Genomic DNA, 18,375 nt, shown 5'->3' with positions numbered 1-18,375 from the left:
CACATAGCAAGATTCTTCCAGAATATGGGGAAGGGCCTGTCACGTCACAGCCCGATAACATCCCCGTATTTCGCCTAATACAACATGTTATCTTCTTCAGGTTATCAGAACTTGTTCAGCAAAAAGGAGGGATATCTGCAGAGAGCTTAAAGAGAAAGAATCCATTATAAATTTATTGTCTCTTTATTTATAGCTGGGTTTAAAGCAGCACTGTGCAACTGATACCAATCCACGATGTCCCAATGAGTTCTGTACTGTTACTGTGTTGACAAATGTCCTTCTCAACCTCCCCACCCAATTTCTGCTCACAATGGACCTATGGGACTTGCATCACTTTTCTTCACATCACTCTTCTCCTCTGCATTCATCCGCTCAGTGTTAAAACTGCTTTGCACCAACTCCCACTGGCTTTCCTCAGAGAACCAGCTGCACATGGAAAAGGAAAGATTTCTCTTTTTTATCTGGCCAGCAAACGGAAGGAAAGGTGATGCAATTGAATGAACAGTAAAACAGCGATCAACTGCATGCCATGTTCAAGCTGCATCTATTGAAGTTTGTCTTTCATATGGAATACTTTTAAAAGAAATGATTTATACTGAGGTAGGATAGGATAGATTGAATCACAGTGAAGGAGTTGACAACAGAGGCCATCAGACTCTGGGAGATGGAGCAAATTCCAGTAATCTCCCTGGGATAGATCAGCCAGGTAGTTGAGAGGTATCAACTTAAAACTGAACAGGACTTGTGAGTATTTCACACATTGAGAATGTTTAACACATTCTCATTTATTTATATCTTTGTCTTCAACTCATATTTTTAACTTTTACTGACATTAATGAACATCTTTTAGACATTGTGCTTTAAAAAAATTAAAAAGAAAGACAATAAGAAAAAGAAGTAAAAGAAGGAAAAGAAAAAAGAAGATAAAGAAAAATTAAAAAAAAGTAAAAGAAACAGAAAAAAAAAGAAAAAGAGAAAGGAAGAGGAAAAGGAAAAAGAAAGAGAAAGAGAAAAAGAAAAGGAAAAAGAAAAAGAAAAAGAAAGGGAAAAATAGAAAGAGAAAGAGAGAAAGAAAGAGAAAAAGAAAAGATAGGAAGGGATAGATAGAATTATGGTGAAGGATTTGACAACACAGTCAATCAGACTTTGGAGAGACAGAACAAATTGAAGTAATCTCCTTGAAAGTCAGAAATCAGACAGATAATTGGGAGGTATCTGACTGAACAAGGATGGGGAAATATGGCAGGCAGTGGGAGGAGCGTGAGTCCAAATGGTCTGCTGAAAACATGCCCTTAACCACGGCCATTTATTCAGGACAGCTCCAGACACCTGAAAAATGAGGGACATCAAATAGGCAGCAGGGAAGAGCAGCGGTGGACACTGGGCTTTAGTCGCAGGGCAATAGCAATGGCACCACTGATGGTGTCTCTGTACCCAAAGGCATTTGAAATATAGGAAGAAAAAAAAAAAAAGAAAAAAAAAAGACACAAAATCCCTACAAATTCTCATATTTACAACTAAAAATGGATCAAGACTCATGAGAATTTCTCATGATGAGAAGAGTTAAAACATTTTCATTGAATTCTTTGTCTTCAATTCTTTGTTTCAGTTTTATTGACATGTATGTTCATCTTTTAAGCTTACAGCCTCAAAACAAACAAACAAACAAATAAATAAATAAAATTAGATCCATTTGTCCTTGTGTACATCGGAGCTGAACCAGAGGAATCCCAATGATACTGTGTGTCCATGGGGAGTTGAATCCCATTTCAGCCCCAGGGTTTCCAGTTAGGGATGAGACGCCTGCACTGCCTCAACTAAATCACTGCCCTGCACAGGGGAAGTCCACCTCTCTCTGTCCTTGCCTGTATGCCCATTTTGTTTCATCACAGGATCTCAGGTATCAGGTCTGGAATCAGTCACTGACCACTGTACATTTGGTATTTAATTCATCAGATTTCAAAGTACAATCATGATGTGGCTGTTTTTCAGGATCTGTTGGCCAAGAGGACACAGGGACATCTCAGGGGAGAAGAGTGGGAAGGATAAAACATGACATCCTCTGCTGCTGAGCTGGGCCGGGCTCCTGGGACACATGGAGCTCATACAAGTGGGCAGTGCTGCAGACAGACAGTTGTGCCCAGGAGCAGCTCTGGTGCACAGCACAGCCTGCAGGTGACAGAAGGAGAGGAGAGAAAGGGGAGAGAGCTTACAGGATGTGCACGGTGTGAGCAGACTGTGGGCACACAGCAAGAGCATTCCACGCAGACCATGAAAAGGTAAGTCTCACTGCAGACCATGCAGCTTCTTTTCATAGAGGGTTAAACAAACCAGGGACATCCCGTAGAAGATCTGGCTGCAGGCACTGCATGTTTCTTTACTGTGGAAAAAGCCTTCTGCTCCACCCGAGGGCTTCCATGCTGCAGTGTCAGAGCACAGCCCTGAGTGTCTGCACTCAGCCTGCCCGGGGAGCTGCCCAGGGTGCTGCGGGGAGACGTGTGGGGGGAAGGAGCCCCCCGGCAGGGCTTGTGCTGCCACAGCTGCTGCCTGGGGCAGGGGATCACAGCTCCACTGCATTACTGAATGTTTGTGAAGGCCCTTTGCAAGAGGAGAGCCAAGGAAGGGATTTTCCATATCTTAATCTGAGGGAAGGCAGAAAGGACTGGAGGTGGAAATCTAATAGAGGCTGTAAAATTTAAAACACAGCTATGTTACTCCCAAATATTTCTTCAATCAATTGCTTGTTTTGTGAACAGCCACACAGGTTGTGCTTTCAGCCTCTCGTTTCTAAAAGGAAAGAATCAGTTCATGTTTTTCTTGTTTTCTGCAGACTTCAATAGTGCACTTATCCTGCAAACAGGCATGTTTGACTAAAACATATTGAAGTGCAAAGAGGCTGGGGTTGGGGGCACTAAGAACAGTTGGAGTGAAGATATGAGACATGTAAACAGTTACCAAGAGGAAAATATTCAGGAGTCTGGGATATGATTATGAAATGAGAAAAAGTAAGAGCTCCTTAATCTTCTAATTCTTTAGGGATGGTGAAGCTCATGAATATAAATTCAAGTTATGGAGTTAAATGAAAATTACCCAAAGGTAAATGAAAACATTTCACAGTACAGCAGGAGGAGTGTCTCTGAGAATGGTCTGGACTTGTCATTATCTTCTGCACTCTGAGCAGGACTCAAAGCCCAACAGCAGCAGATGCCCAACAGCAGCTCCATCAGCGAGTTCCTCCTGCTGCCGTTGGCAGACACGCGACAGCTGCAGCTCCTGCACTTCTGGCTCTTCCTGGGCATCTACCTGGCTGCCCTCCTGGGCAACGGCCTCATCAGCACAGCCGTAGCCTGCGACCGCCGCCTGCACACCCCCATGTACTTCTTCCTCCTCAACCTGGCCCTCCTCGACCTGGGCTGCATCTCCACCACTCTCCCCAAAGCCATGGCCAACGCCCTCTGGGACACCAAGACCATCTCCTATGCAGGATGTGCTGCACAGCTCTTTTTCTTCTCCTTCTTCCTCTCAGCAGAGTATTCCCTTCTCACCATCGTGTCCTATGACCGCTACGTTGCCATCTGCAAGCCCCTGCACTACGGGACCTTGATGGACAGCAGAGCTTGTGCCACCATGGCAGCAGCTGCCTGGGGCACTGGGGTTCTCTATTCCCTGCTGCACACTGCCAGTACATTTTCACTGCCTCTCTGCCAAGGCAATGTTGTGAACCAATTTTTCTGTGAAATCCCCCAGATCCTCAAGCTCTCCTGCTCAGAATCAAATCTCATGGAAGTTGTGTTCCTCAATTTTAGTATCGGTTTAGTTTTTGGGTGCTTTGTTTTCATATTTGTGTCCTATGTGCAAATCTTCATTACTGTGCTGCGGATGCCCTCTGAGCAGGGAAGGCACAAAGCCTTCTCCACGTGCCTCCCTCACCTGGCTGTGGTCTCCCTACTTACCATCACTGGGTTTTATGCCTACCTGAAGCCACCCTCTGTCTCCTCTCCATCCATGGACCTGATGGTGGCAGTTCTGTACTCAGCTGTGCCACCAGCAGTAAACCCCCTCATCTACAGCATGAGGAACAGGGAGGTCAAGGATGCTGTGAGGAAAGTGATTACCAGATGTTTTTCAAATGCAGTGAATTGCCTGTCTTTTGGAATTTATGACTTGTAATGCAGCTTTTTACAGAATCACTCTCTCTCTCATTGTTTGTTTCATGCCACTTAGTATGTGTAATTTATTCTGCTTATTATTATGTTTTTAAATACTGTAATGTTTTTCACTAAAACTTCATTATTAAAACCAATTCTTATTCAGCATTTACCTTTGTATTGTAGCCCAGATACACTGTGCATAATGAACCAGGCTCTCTGTGAACCTTAAAAGAATAAAGGACATGCAGTTACTCTGTCTGTCCTCCTTCTTGTGAGACATTTCTGGAGCTGTTGAGGTCGGATGTTCTCAGAAACCCACAATCCAGCAGGAAGCTCACAGCTATTCATCAAATTGTGTGGTGACTTCAGCCTGCAACAGTTTCCAGCTGGTCCCTTGCCCACTGTTCCCCATAATGCTGACAATGGAGTTTCAAAATATTCTTTTCTTATCTGATCTGACATCCTGCTTACCCAAGCCCCTCTGCAATAGTTGAGCCTTAGATTGTCTCCTTGTTCAAACTCAATCCCCCTTTTCTTAGACTTTGCAAATACTTTTGCTTGATTACTACATTCCGGGAAAGGGAAGATTTCAAATAACTTCCGCTCTCCACTTTCTGTCTTAGCTTGTGCTTTTTCTATTCTTCACAGCTATTCCCACTGGTTTTACACTGCCGTAATGCACACCTCATTTCAACGTACATTAAAACAAGCAAGATGTCTGCAGTAATACAAAGCAACAAAGAGCTGCTTCAGCCATGCAAACTGTGGTAGCCAAGCAGTAGGTTTTTCCCACAATTTGGTAAATCCAAATAAAGTATCATCTATCGATACTTGATGAAGTAGTTTAGTATGTTCCCATATTGCCTGTAGACCAGATTCTCTCTTTTGTTGTTTTAAGAGATGTAGTTAATCCAGTCCACATTGTTGTTAATTGTCACCCACCAGAACAGTGATTCAAACCCTGCAGCAATTGGATTTCTTGCCTTAAATTTATCAGAGAAACCTCTGAGCATTCCCATCGAATCTATATCTATATACAGCATCATCAAATGAGAACCCTAAGCTCCTTTTGTTCCTTCTGGGGGTGTGTGACATCCCCTTTGTGAATGCCAGGGTGAATGGTAGAGCTCGTTGAGCAAGCACACAGGTACCTCCCCAGTAAGATGGGAGAGTGGACTGTAAGATCTTCCCACAGGCCGCAACAGCACCAGAGATCTGCTCTACAGATTCCCAATCTCAAATAGTTTCCTGCTGAATCTTCCATGACATTCAAGGTCTCACTGCATAGGGAGATATTCCCTGTAGTCCTGGTAGCTCTTACACCCTGTCTTGAGAGGCAAACTGTATGGTTACCCGTGGCCATGGGGAATGCAGGAGGGGTTTTGGCATCCACCTCAGGCATTGGAGAGAGCAGTAAAGATAGCAATTTACAGGCTCTGTTGCCCTAAGCAGCTTTCTCCTGATACAGGGCAATCATGCACCACATCCCTTGGGGTTCCTGAGTCCACCCTAGTGGAAGGGGTACTACCTGAGCTACAGGTCATCCTGATGAATGATGAAGCATAGCAATCGCTATGGTTGGTATTCTGGATGGTATATTTAATCAGTTCTACCCAGGCATTCATATCCCCATACTCTGTCTCAGCTTCAAACATTTGACTGAGATCCTTTATTTCTGCAACTATTACAACTGCAGGGTTTTTAGGAAGATTATCCACTCTCTTTTCCCTATCCTGGACATTCTGAGTATGGTCAGGGAATGAATCCCATACGGCTATGCTGAAATGTATTGGTCAGAGCTAGCATATAATGAAACCATCCTTTTCCTTGGGAGTTCAGAGAAATCCATTTGCTATTGTTGCCCAGCGTAAATTCCCTTTCCTATTTGTACTACAGAAACCTTGGGGCTGGTTCTAGGATTATTCTGCAAACAAACCTCACATTGCTGTGCTACCTATTCAGTGGTGGTGTATAACTTCCAAGCCATAATCTGATGGCTCAGCTATTTATAAAGAGCCTCTGTTCCCCTGTATGTTTTCCTGTGCTCAGCCATGAATATTGCGCATAATAGGGACTATTATTTTGTTTTGAACCCTTACCCACCCTCCTTCTCCTACCTGCCCTCCTAAGACCTCTATCAATTTTTGGTATCTTGTTTTTTAATCTCATTTTAAATTTTTACTGTCTGGAAACAAAGCCTGCATTTCCATGTCCTCCATTTCTGTATGCTCTCCGAACCACCTATCTCTTCCCCACCCCACCCCCATAAATTAATTTCAACAGATATGGAGGGAGAAAACTGAAAGACTGTAACTATCCATGCCAGACAGACCCTCTCAAAATAATAACCAGACACCTAGCATGGGTGTTAGCAGATGCTGTAAAGACCATAGGCAAGCGCCACCAAAGCTGAGGTGGCTTGAAGTGAGCAGTATGGATCCATGGGTTCATGTCTGACAAAGGAGCAGATGGCAAATCCAGAGGAGTAGACGGCAGAGTGCCAAATGGTGGCAGATGAGCAGAAGGTGGATTGCCAAATGGTGTAAGACCCCATCACTTGTGCACGGAACCCACTCTATATTGTACTGGTCAGGACAACAGGGGGAGATGTCTGGGGGAGATGAGCTGTGCAAAAGGAGGTGAGCTTGAACATAGAGCTGCATCTCCCATGGGAATGGTTCCATGGCAGGCTGGGAGCAGGGTGTGGTGGGCGGCACATTGCTGAGTGGCTGCTGACAGAGTACTGCACTGAGATGGGGGCACCTGATGTCTCCTTTCTTGTCAGGAAGAACTAAAAACTCACTGGGGAATGCATTCTGTCCATCTGGCGTAATAGGAAAGTGCAGCATTGTCACATCCACAGGCGGCAGGACACCAGCATCCACAGTTTCTTTCTGACTGACAGCTGAGAATTTGACAGCCTCTACGACCTCATCACCCACCACCGGGAGACGCTGCTGTCATACAACAAACTTGAGATGAGGCTGACAGAGCTGGTGCCTCAGTCCAACCCTTGCAGCAACACAGTCTGGGTGCCATGGGATGGTACAAGAGGGACCATGCCAATCCCCCTGATGATTTTGTAAGCAGTGTATAGGGATATGCTACCAATGGATATAAATCCTCCACAATTCTGTTGATAACCCTTGAATCTTGTAGTATCTGGTAGTTCCTGTACATTTTTCTAATCATGAGGATGGGTGAGTTGTATTTTTGACTCACTCCACCAACATCCAGAGTTTCTGAAAATGATCAATTATTGGCTGGATTTCTTTCCTGTCTTTGAATATGAGGAAGAACTGTTTAATCCAAACTGGCTGAGCTCCCTGCTTTATTCTGAATGCCATTGGTGCTGCAGCCTTAGCCCTTCCTTGAGTTTGCACAACAAACACCCCAGGGTGAACATGATCACTTACTTCATCTGAAATCCCAGTCCCTGCAGGGGTAGTGATCAGTGCAAAACTAAGCAGTTCTATTAACTGTTCTTCTTTTACTTCAGACTCCAGTTTTCCTTTAGACTTTATTTCAACTTCCATTTTTTCTAGTAATTCTTGCCCTAGCAAAGGCTTTGGTGAATGTGGCATCTACAAACCTTTGTGTATTCCTACCTGTTTACCTAGAATAAATTGTAAAGTCTTAAGAAAGCAAGACTTTTCACTTTGGGGCAATAGTTTCTGCTGCTGTTAAAAAAGCCATTTATGCATAGTAAGAAGCACCCATATCCACCAGGAAATAAACTTCCTTATCCTGCTTCCCTAGCTACAATTTCACCAGTGAATCTGCTAGGGTAATCTTTGAAATCAGAGAAGGTTCCCTCTCACTTAGCTTGGTAGGATTTCTCCACCAGTGTCCCACTGCAGTTTGCACACTGCTTTCGTTCCAGTTGGGCAGAGAAATCTTGGGGCGAGCCGAAAGTGTTCCCCCTCTCAGCTGGTCCAGCAGCCGAACAGAGCAGGTCCCATCTGGGTCACCAAACTGACTTGTGGAATCAAACTCTGAAACCCAGAGTTAGGTTATAAAGCAGGGATGTGTTTATTCAGAGCAGGGTACAAAGGGGAATCACTCCTCCTGTCTTGCACACAAGCATGCAGAATCATTATATATTTCAAAACCAAGCTCATACATATTCAACAAATCTACAGGAACTCATCTACATATTCATAGGCAGTAGATGCATGTTTTTGCTACATGTTCTGCAGTTGCTCCATGCTCTGGACAGCTCCCGCTGTCACTCCACCCCTCATAATGAGCTCTGCAGTCACTCCTGCTCCAGGTCCTGTACCTGTTCCAGGTATTGTGATAAGGAAATGAAACAAATTCCTCCAAAGGGAGGTGAACTGTGCCAGGAGGTTCAGCCCTGTGGTCACTCCAACCCCTCCAAAGAGCCCAATGGCTGCTCCAATTCAGTCACAGGTCCTGTGGTGATTGCAGCTTTGGCAATGAGCTCTGCACTTGTTCCAGTTCCTGCAATACCCTGACAGCCGCTTCAGCTCCTACAGTGAACCCTGTGGCTGTTAAAACCCCTGCAACAAGTCCTGGACTTGCAAACAGCTTTGCATACGTATTATTATCTGTGCATGTATGTTTGCTAATTCATATGTTGTATATATGAGAAAATATTCTAAATATATTATGTATATATAAATACATTTTCATAATTATTATCATTTTCTTTTTCTCTTTATCTCAACCCATAAACTTTAAACCACAGCACTGCCCTGAGTCCCTTACAGATCTCCTTGGGACCCTTCAATCTGACCTAGTCACGCAGTAAAGAGCACCAAAACATCTCGAAGCATTCTCAGGGAGCAGCTCCTGAAATATATTCCTTACACCAGCATTGGAAGAGGCCTCCAGTTCTCTGGTCCTTCTCTGAAGGGGCCCTGTTGTTATGGCAGTACCAGCAAGGAGACCAGCTCTGACACAGTCGTTCATATTGCTGGCTACTGACTGCAGCCCCGGAGTGCTGCTGTAGAGACAACTGGACTGTTCTGAGATACATAGGACCTTCAGGCCTGCACAAATGAGAGGACTTCAGAGCATTGTGGTAGTGTAAATAGAGCAGGATTTAAAAGAGCACTATGTTCTGCTGTCTGTGGCTGTACCTCCCTAAGACCCAAACAAGGTAGCAAGAGAGAAGGGCTAAGGAATAGTCAATTTTGAAAGCTTTTTAGGTATCTTTTAACCTATTCAGGAGATCTGTTTACATGAGCTCTTGGAGTGAGAAAAAAGAAAGTGGGTAGGAAAGAAGTGAAATAATTTGCAAATTTTTTTTCCTACAGATTGCTGTACCATTCACAATCAAATAATGATGTATCAATAAAACATAAAGAACCATCACTGGGAACTATGTGAGGAAGATGTGCACATTATTGAAGCTGGAATAGTGCTTATTGCAACACCTTCCAGAGAGCCTGCTTGATCTCTCTGTTCCTCATGCTGTAGATAATAGGGTTCAGTGTTGAAGGCACTACTGAGTACAAAAGTGCCACCACCAGGTCCATGGATGGGGAGGAGATGGAGGGGGGCTTCAGGTAGGAAAAAATGCCAGTGCTGACAAATAAGGAGACCACAGCCAGGTGAGGGAGGCACGTGGAGAAGGCTTTGCGCCGTCCCTGCTCAGAGGGCACCCTCAGCACAGCAAGGAAGATCTGCACATAGGACACCACTATGAAAACAAAGCATCCAAAGACTAAACTGGCACTAAAAATGAGAAACACAACTTCCCTGAGATTTGATTCTGAGCAGGAGAGCTTGAGGATCTGGGGGATTTCACAGAAAAACTGATTCACAACATTCCCATGGCAGAGAGGCAGTGAAAACGTACTGGCAGTGTGCAGCAGGGAATGGAGAACCCCAGTGCCCCAGGCAGCTGCTGCCATGGTGGCACAAGCTCTGCTGTCCATCAAGGTCCCGTAGTGCAGGGGCTTGCAGATGGCAACGTAGCGGTCATAGGACATGATGGTGAGAAGGGAAAACTCTGCTGAGATGAAGAAGAGAAACAAAAAGTGCTGTGCAGCACATCCTGTGTAGGAGATGGCCCTGGTGTCCCAGAGGGCGTTGGCCAAGGCTTTGGGGAGAGTGGTGGAGATGCAGCCCAGGTCAAGGAGGGTCAGGTTGAGGAGGAAGAAGTACATGGGGGTGTGCAGGCGGCGGTCGCAGGCTACGGCTGTGCTGATGAGGCCGTTGCCCAGGAGGGCAGCCAGGTAGATGCCCAGGAAGAGCCAGAAGTGCAGGAGCTGCAGCTGCCGCGTGTCTGCCAATGGCAGCAGGAGGAACTCGCTGATGGAGCTGCTGTTGGACATCTGCTGATCCTGGACATGGGAAATCATCCCAGAAGAAAAAAAATCAAGTTAGATGAGATTTCTCTTGGCACAAACCTGTACTGTTCCTTGGTGACCTTCCTCCTGCTGTATCATCCAATCCTTTCTCATTTTCTGATGGAAATGTTGGTTCAGATCCACATCCTAAGATTGTTGTCATGTGTTGGAATGTGGATGGAAGAGGAGAGGAGAAGAGGCCTCTTCTGGCTGGCTCTGGAGAAAGTGACCATGAGCCACCCAGGTGGGTACACTGTAAAGTGACAGGGGTGCTCAGTTTTACTTGTCGAATGTGACGTCTTTCTTAGCATCTCTCCACATCATCTCCCTGGGCTTTCTGGTAACAGAGAGATGCTAAGGCAAATACTTGCATCCTGCAGGGCAGTTCACAGCTTGGAAGGACCTCTGTCTTATAGAGAGAGCCAAGTGTCCTAATGATGGAGTCTCATTAAAAGAAATGCAGCTCATTTCCCAGCTGCACAGAATGTGTTGTCCGCAGCCCTGAGCAGCTGCTCTCAGCCCATGTGCTGGAGAAGGAAATGAGCTCACGCCTGGAGAGATGCAGCTCTGCTCTGCTGGAGCTCTGGCTGCAGAGGAGGCGGTTCAAACCTGATGCTCATTGCGTCCATCGAGCCAGAAAAGGCTGATGGAGCATGAGGATGCTGCTCACAAACCCACTCATCTCCAAAGCTACAGCACAGCAGTCTCAGTGCTGTGTTAATATATACAGCTTGTCTCTCATTTCTCCGGTCATCCCTACCCTAATGGTAGGAAAATGAACAAAAGGCAGGAATTCCCATGTTTGGTCCTCTTTTTTTTTTTAAGTCCCCTCTTCAATGCCCCGAGCACGCAGTGCAGCTGTGAGCCTCCAGCCTCATGCAGCACCCCGAGCAGCAAAAGGCCCCAGTGCTGCTGGAGGTCTCCTTCCCCCCCCCCACATCTCCCTACAGATACCTGTTCAGCTCCTCGGGCAGGCTGAGTGCTGAGCCTGGCTGGTGGCTGAGTCCCTGCCCAGGCACAGTGCCTTGGGATGCAGGGATTTTGGCTCTGCAGGACACATTTACACTTCCATAGGGACGGGATTCAGCTGAATCCATTCAGGCATCTTATCCTGAGGTTGTAGTCCTGGCTCCTGGAGGGGACTCAGCTCCCTCCCATGCCTCCCACACACCCAGCCGGACCAGCACTGACCACACATCTGGCCACAAGCATCTGGCCCCCTGCATCCCTCCTCTTGCACATCCTTCTTTCTCCTCCATCGCCGTTCATTCCCATCTCTGACTGTTGCAGTCACACTCCAGATATCAGCTCTCACTGACTACATTTCCCTCTTGGATCCCAATGCTACCCCCATGCTGGCTGTACCTCCCTCTCCCTGGCAGAGCTGCCATCTGTGTCACACGGGTTGTGCTGCACTCGGTGACATCTCAGTGCTTGCTGTAAGACAAAGTACCCTTAAATAAGACATCTCCTTTTTTGGACAGCGATCCTTGAAACCTTCATCTACAACACTGAGACCTCCCTAAGGAGCAGTTCAGGCCTTGAAGACTTGAGGGAAATGGCTTGTTAGGTCTTTCTGCACTGTAATGAGCCCCACAGCGTATGTGGTGTACATGAACTTCGGGGACTGAGAGAAGACTGCTGTAAGCAAACGATGGAGGTACAGACAAAATGCTGTCCAGAAATGTTCAAGAAAGCTGGACCTGTAATTGGTCCCTGTGGGGCCATTACCAACAAAGCCTCACCACAGCTGTGTTTGAGAAGATAATTGGAGGCTGTCATTACAGGCAGGCGTTCATCTTTTTGCTTAGCACCACTACTATGGCAAAGTGGGCTACAAACTTCAGTTCCAGATGATGAGCTCAACACCAAGAGATGGTAGCCTGACAATCACACCTGGTTTGACTCAGATGGTATTGGCTATTCTCTCTTCTCATTTGGCAAAGCACAAAGAGAAGTTTGTTACTGTCAGACTTTCGCTCTTTCTACTGCCACTATTGATGGAGGGTAGTTAGGGACACCAGACTCTCCTGAAATAAATTCTCATTTTGCAGTTTTTCATATTCAGTTAGTTGGCCATGAAAACCATGGAGCCCACTGGCTATGTGCTACACCACGTCAGCTTCTAGGAAGCCGGTGAAACATTAGGACAAGTGAGGCTCTTCTTGAGATACTCCTTTAAAGAATTAAGAATAATTGGTATTGTTGTCCAGGCTGAGTGGCTTCTAGTAGACTCCCACAGTGACATCCACTTTATTTCCTTGACCCTTAATCAGTATGAAAGTAGGAATCAGGTAAATAGGGCTCTTCCTTGAAGATGAAGTATCCTTGGCTTTGGGGAATGTCAGAAGAAAAGGATCAGTGGGACATGTAGACATTGCTATAGTTACAATACAGCTGGGTCTATAGTTAAGACAATACAGCTGGGTATACATAAGGGAAGGGTAGCCAAAGAAACTGGTTTTGACCAGACTAAGTGAAGGAGCTGGGTCAAAGACGAGAGGTCAACCTCTCATCAATAGTCCTTGAAGGTCATTAAGAACCAGGGAATGGTTTGGGATGGCATGATCTCCTTGGGAGGCTCCTTGATGATCAAAGAACCATGGATCGGCTTGTGTTGGAAGGATCCTGGAAGGTTTGGGTGTTCCTTAATGATGATAGAAGTACAGAAGGGTTTGTGGGGGGTTTTAGGTTTGGGGTTTGGAGTAGGGTTGGTTTTAGCTTTGGGGACTGGGTTTGGGCTAGGGGTGGTTTTAGCTTTGAGGTTTGAGTTTGGTGTATGGTTGGTTTTAGGTTTGGGGTTTGTGTTAGGGTAGGGTTAGTTATAGCTTTGGGTTTTGTGTTTGAGTCTCAGTTGGGTCTGGGTTTGGGGTAGGGTTGGTTTTAGCTTTGGGGTTTGGGTTTGTGTCTATGCTGGGTTTGGTTTTGGGGTAGGGTTGGCTTTAGATTTGGGGTTTGTGTTTGGGGTAGGGTTGATTTTATGTGTGGGGTTTGGGTTTGCATCTATGTTCGGTTTGGGCTTAAGGTAGTGTTGGTTTTAGGATTGGGGTTTGGGCTTGGGGTAGGGTTGGTTTTAGGTTTGGTGTTTGGGTTTGATGTAGGGTTGTTTTTAGCTTTGGGGTTTGGTTTTGTGTCTACGTTGGGTTTGGGTTCGCAGCACAGTTGGTTTTAGGCTTGGGGTTTGAGTTTGTGTCTATGTTGTGTTTGGGTTGGGGGCACAGTTGGTTTTAGGCTTGGGGTTTGGGTTTGTGTCTATGTTGTGTTTGGGTTCGGGGCACAGTTGGATTTAGGTTTGGGGTTTGGGTTTGTGTCTATGTTGGGTTTGGGTTTGTGTCTATGTTGGTTTATGGTTAGGCTTCGGCGCTGGATTAGGGTTAGGTTTGGGTTGTGGTTTTGGCATCGGCATTGGATTAGGGTTCGGGTTTGGTGTAGCGGTTGGGATGGCGTTTGGGTCAGGGTTAGGGTTGTGAATCATGCACAACTTAAGCAGATCCAACCTGAAGGACAAAGGGGCTACAGTGAATGTCAGCTCAGGAACAAAACTGGGAGTGGGCCGCAGAGTTTGCTGTCAAGGGAAGATTAGACAGTAGAACAGATGTGCTGGTGTTGAAGATAAGATGGCAGATGTGCTGCTGTTGAAGATAAGATGGCAGAACAGATGCCTCAGCTGGACGTAGCATCAACAGGAACCAGTTTGAACAGCCCCCTTAGAGGGTTGTGCATTTATAGTGAGAATGGCTATTAGCCTTCATCCCGCCACCACCAGAGATGTTCATTAATGCTTGGAATCTCTGCCCTTGTCATTGGAATTAATGACCATGTATAGGCTATGCCTATCAATGGGGAGTCGCTGCAGTGATCCCCATGCACCCAGTGCTGCAATAAAGGGAACAGAATCATTGGCGTCTCACCTTCCTGTCTTGGTTTCCTTGGCTTCACCATGGCCATGACTTGTAGGACTGGTCATAGATCAGCTTCCAAAGCCCCTTATTTTAAAGGAGATGCCATAAAGATGTACTGCGTGGTTGTGTTGTTGATCATGTAGTAGAAAGCGTTCAAAAGGCTCCAAATGATGCATGATAGAAAGCTGCAGCCACATCATGAATCCTTCATCCCTTCCCCCACCCCGAAATCCATCACCAATGAACCCCTCCATCCATGGCCCCAAATCCCCCCTTCCATTTATAGGAACCAATGAAGCTACATCCACAGCCCCAGATCCATCTCCAACGAAACTTTATTCACGGCCCCAAATTCATCCCTTCCATTTATAGGAACCAATGAACCCCTTCATCCACAGCCCCAAATCCATCTCCAATGAACCTCCATCCATGACCCCAAACCCATCACCAATGAACCTTCATCCACCTCCCCAAATCCATCCCTTCCATTTATAGGAACCAACGAACCCCTTCATTGATGGCCCCAAATCATTCCCTTCCATTTATAGAAACCAATGAACCCCTCCATCCCATCCCCAACCCCCCACTTCCCCCTTCAGCCTCAACGCACAGAGCTGACACATCATGGGCCTAAAAATGAACCCAAAATAAAAACCCTAAATAAACAGGCCCAAAACAATACAAAATGAACCCAAAACCAGACCCCAAATGAATCCGTGAGGCTTCCAAACTCCACCTCACCTCCTTCCCACCTTTGGCTGCATGATGCCCCCCATGGCAGCGGCTCTCCTGCCCTGCTGCAGCCTGTAGAGCATCTCCCCCAGGTTCCTCCTCATCTTCTCCTCGTACCTTCGCCCCTTTAAGATCACCACGTCACCATATTCCTCCTTCAGCTTCTTCATCACAGCCTTCAGTTCCCCTTCGTACCTCGTGAGCTCCGCCTTCAGCTGTTGCCGTGTCTCACCAACCCATGACGGGAGCCCACGCTGGCCTTGGACAAAACCATTGGGGTTGGAGTCTGGGATCCCACATTGACCTATAAAGAAGCCATTGGGGTTGGAGTCACGGACACCCGGGAGGGGGGTGAAGGCAGAGCACAGATGAGGGTCCTGCATCCTGAAGGAGCATCTGGTACAGAGCAGACGCATCTGAAGGATGAACTCCAGCATGGCCGGCACTAACAAGGAGCAACCAGGGATGAGCGAGGATGGCCCCATGGTGGGCCGTGCCTCTGGACAGACATGCAGTGATACTGAAGGTACACGTGCCCACAGCCACCAAGGGAGTGGTGCTGCAGCCAGTCTTGGGATGGAGATGCACTTTCCATCTGCCACCTCCATCCTGCCCAGCAGTGGGAGGGGTGCCAGGAAGCAGCAGATGCAGAGTGTGACCTGCTTTTATTTTAATCTCCAGAGCGAGTTGCCGTCTGGGATGCGGTGGCCGCCTTTGTATGAGAGAATCATGGAACGATTGGAGCAGGAAGGAACCCCAAAAGGGCACCTGGTCCCACCGCCCTGCAGGGAACAGGGACAACTACCTCCAGATGAGGTTGCTCTGAGCCTGGTCAAGCCAGGCCTTGAAAGCCTGTCTGGGCACCCACCACCTCTCTGGGCAAGACATCCCAGTGCCTCACCACCCTCCAGCCAAATCCTTCCTCCTCCCATCCAAAGCCAATCTTCCCTCTTTCTGTCTGAAACTGTTTCCCCTCCTCCTATCCCAAGTGACCCTGCTAACAGCTTTAGAAAGCCTTCATGCAGCATGAAAACATGCCTGTGAGCAAACAAGCAGAGAGAGCAGCAATGATTGCTGTTGCACTGCGTCACGCCGCTCACTGCCCTCTCCTCCCTTACCAACCCCCCAAAATAAAGCGAACCCCCCAAAATAAAGCCCCCCCCCCCCCCTTCAATATATACTCATTAATAACACACACACACACACCCTTTATATAGAAACCCAGAACGCAGCGTTGGGTGCGGCACAGCCCCGGGGCAGGAAGCGCTGATGATGGGAGGGGGCCGGGCCATATACACTCATATGGGCCCGCCCCTAAGCTCTGCCCCCCTGCACGGAAGGACACAAAGTTCCCCTGTCGTGGCTGTGGGTGACCACTAGGGGGCGCCGTAGGCATAAAGATTGCCCCCCACGCCCCTTCCCCTTCAACCCAATTTGGTTCCAAAGAGACCCCCCCTCCCCCCCCATTAAACTGGGGTCTTAGAGTGCCCCCACTGACTCCAAATACCTCCTCCAACCCACCCTATAGACCACAAACCCACCCCACTGCACCCTAATCCCACCCCACAGCCCCCTAACGCCCCCCAAACCCACCTTAAAACCCCCAAAGTCCACCCCATAACCCCTGGATACCCCCCAAACCCACCCTATGGACCCAAAATCCACCCCTTAGCCCCCAGATACCCCCTTAAACCTACACTATAGACCCCAAACCCACCCCACTGCACCCTAATCCCACCCCACAGCCCCCAAACACCCCCCCAAGCCCACCTTAAAACCCCCAAAGGCCACCCCATAACCCCTAGATACCCCCCAAACCCACCCTATGGACCCCAAATCCACCCCTCAGCCCCCAAATACCCCCCAAACCCACCCTATGGACCCCAAATCCACCCCTTAGCCCCAAAATACCCCCTTAAACCATGCTGGGGCCTTGGGGGCGGCTGTTGGCGGCCCTGAGCCCACAAACCTCTTCCGCTCCCTCTGCCGTTCCCCCCCCTCCGCCCCACGCCACCAGGTCAGGTCTCTCCGGTCTCCACTCCCCCTTCCCCCCATTATCCCCAATGGGTCCGTTCCGTAACCCGCTCCCCCGGAGGGAACGCGTGCTCTGCGGAAATGAGTCCCCTGGGAAACGCGATCCGCTTCACTGGCGTTCCGCCCTCGCTTTGGTTCCTACGGCCTACAGAGCCGGAGGAAGGCGATCCCGGGGAGGGGGGGGGGGTGTGTCCTCAGAGGGGTGGGGACGTGTCAGCTGTGTCTCCACGGAGGGCTGTGTGTCCCCCCCCTACAGGTGGAGCTGCTGCTGCTGCTGCTCGTGTACCCCCGTGGGCGCCCCCCCACCACCACCCAAAACGAAGGGGGGCTGCGGGGATACCTGAGAGTATTGGCTTGGGCGCCCGGCCCCCCCTGGCCAAAAGCCTGCAGCCGCTACCTGCGGCGTTTGGCCGCCCGGAGCCTGGGGGGGTTACGGGAGGGCTTTGGCACGATGGGGAGCCCCGGAGGGGAGTTACAGCTTTGCATCCGTTTGGAGCCCGACGACGCGATCCCCCCTCATCGCCTCCACATCCTGGCGCTGCTGCTGCAGGTGGGGGGGGGGCTCAGGGGTGATCGGTGCGGTTGGAGTCGGGGGGAGCAGAATTAAGGCTCACCCTGCGCCCCTCCCGCTTTCCCCCCCCCCACACTCCTCCCGGTCAATGCCCTATTCAACTCCTAAGGCCCCGGGGCGATGGGGGGTGTCTCCGACTCCTCTTTGCCCCCCCTTCCTTTACCCGTAGCGGCTTAATTTCAACCCTCCCCCCCCCTTGGGACACCCCCAGGCGATGCCGCACGTTTGACGCCATGTGGGAAACGCTGGGGGTGGGACCCGAAAGCCGGTTGGTGTGAGAAGGGGCTCGGCCCCTCGCCGCCATCACCCCCTTCGTGTTGGATGAAGGGGACGGAGATGGGGGGTGGGTGGCGGCCGCCTCGTTGCCCCCCCCACGGTCTGGCCATAGGAAATAATTCATCTCGAAGGTTTCGAGCCTTTTCACTTCTGCATCCTTCTGCTGTAGAAATATCACATTCCAAACAGGACGAACCAGATCATTTTAGAAACAATTACAAGCCAAGTTGCATTTTGGTGTTAAAAACAGCCATAGACTCATAGAATAGCCTGGGTTGAAAAGGACCACAGTGTGCAGGGTCTCCAACCAGCAGACCGGGCTGCCCAGAGCCACATCCAGCCTGGCCTGAAATGCCTCCAGGGATGGAGCATCCACAACCTCCCTGGGC

The sequence above is a fragment of the Coturnix japonica genome, chromosome 17 (genome assembly GCF_054131305.1).
Source record: "Coturnix japonica strain WE chromosome 17, WE-NBRP24, whole genome shotgun sequence".
Lineage (NCBI taxonomy): Eukaryota > Metazoa > Chordata > Aves > Galliformes > Phasianidae > Coturnix > Coturnix japonica.
The sequence above is the reverse complement of the archived record's forward strand: the minus strand, read 5'-3'. Positions refer to the sequence as shown.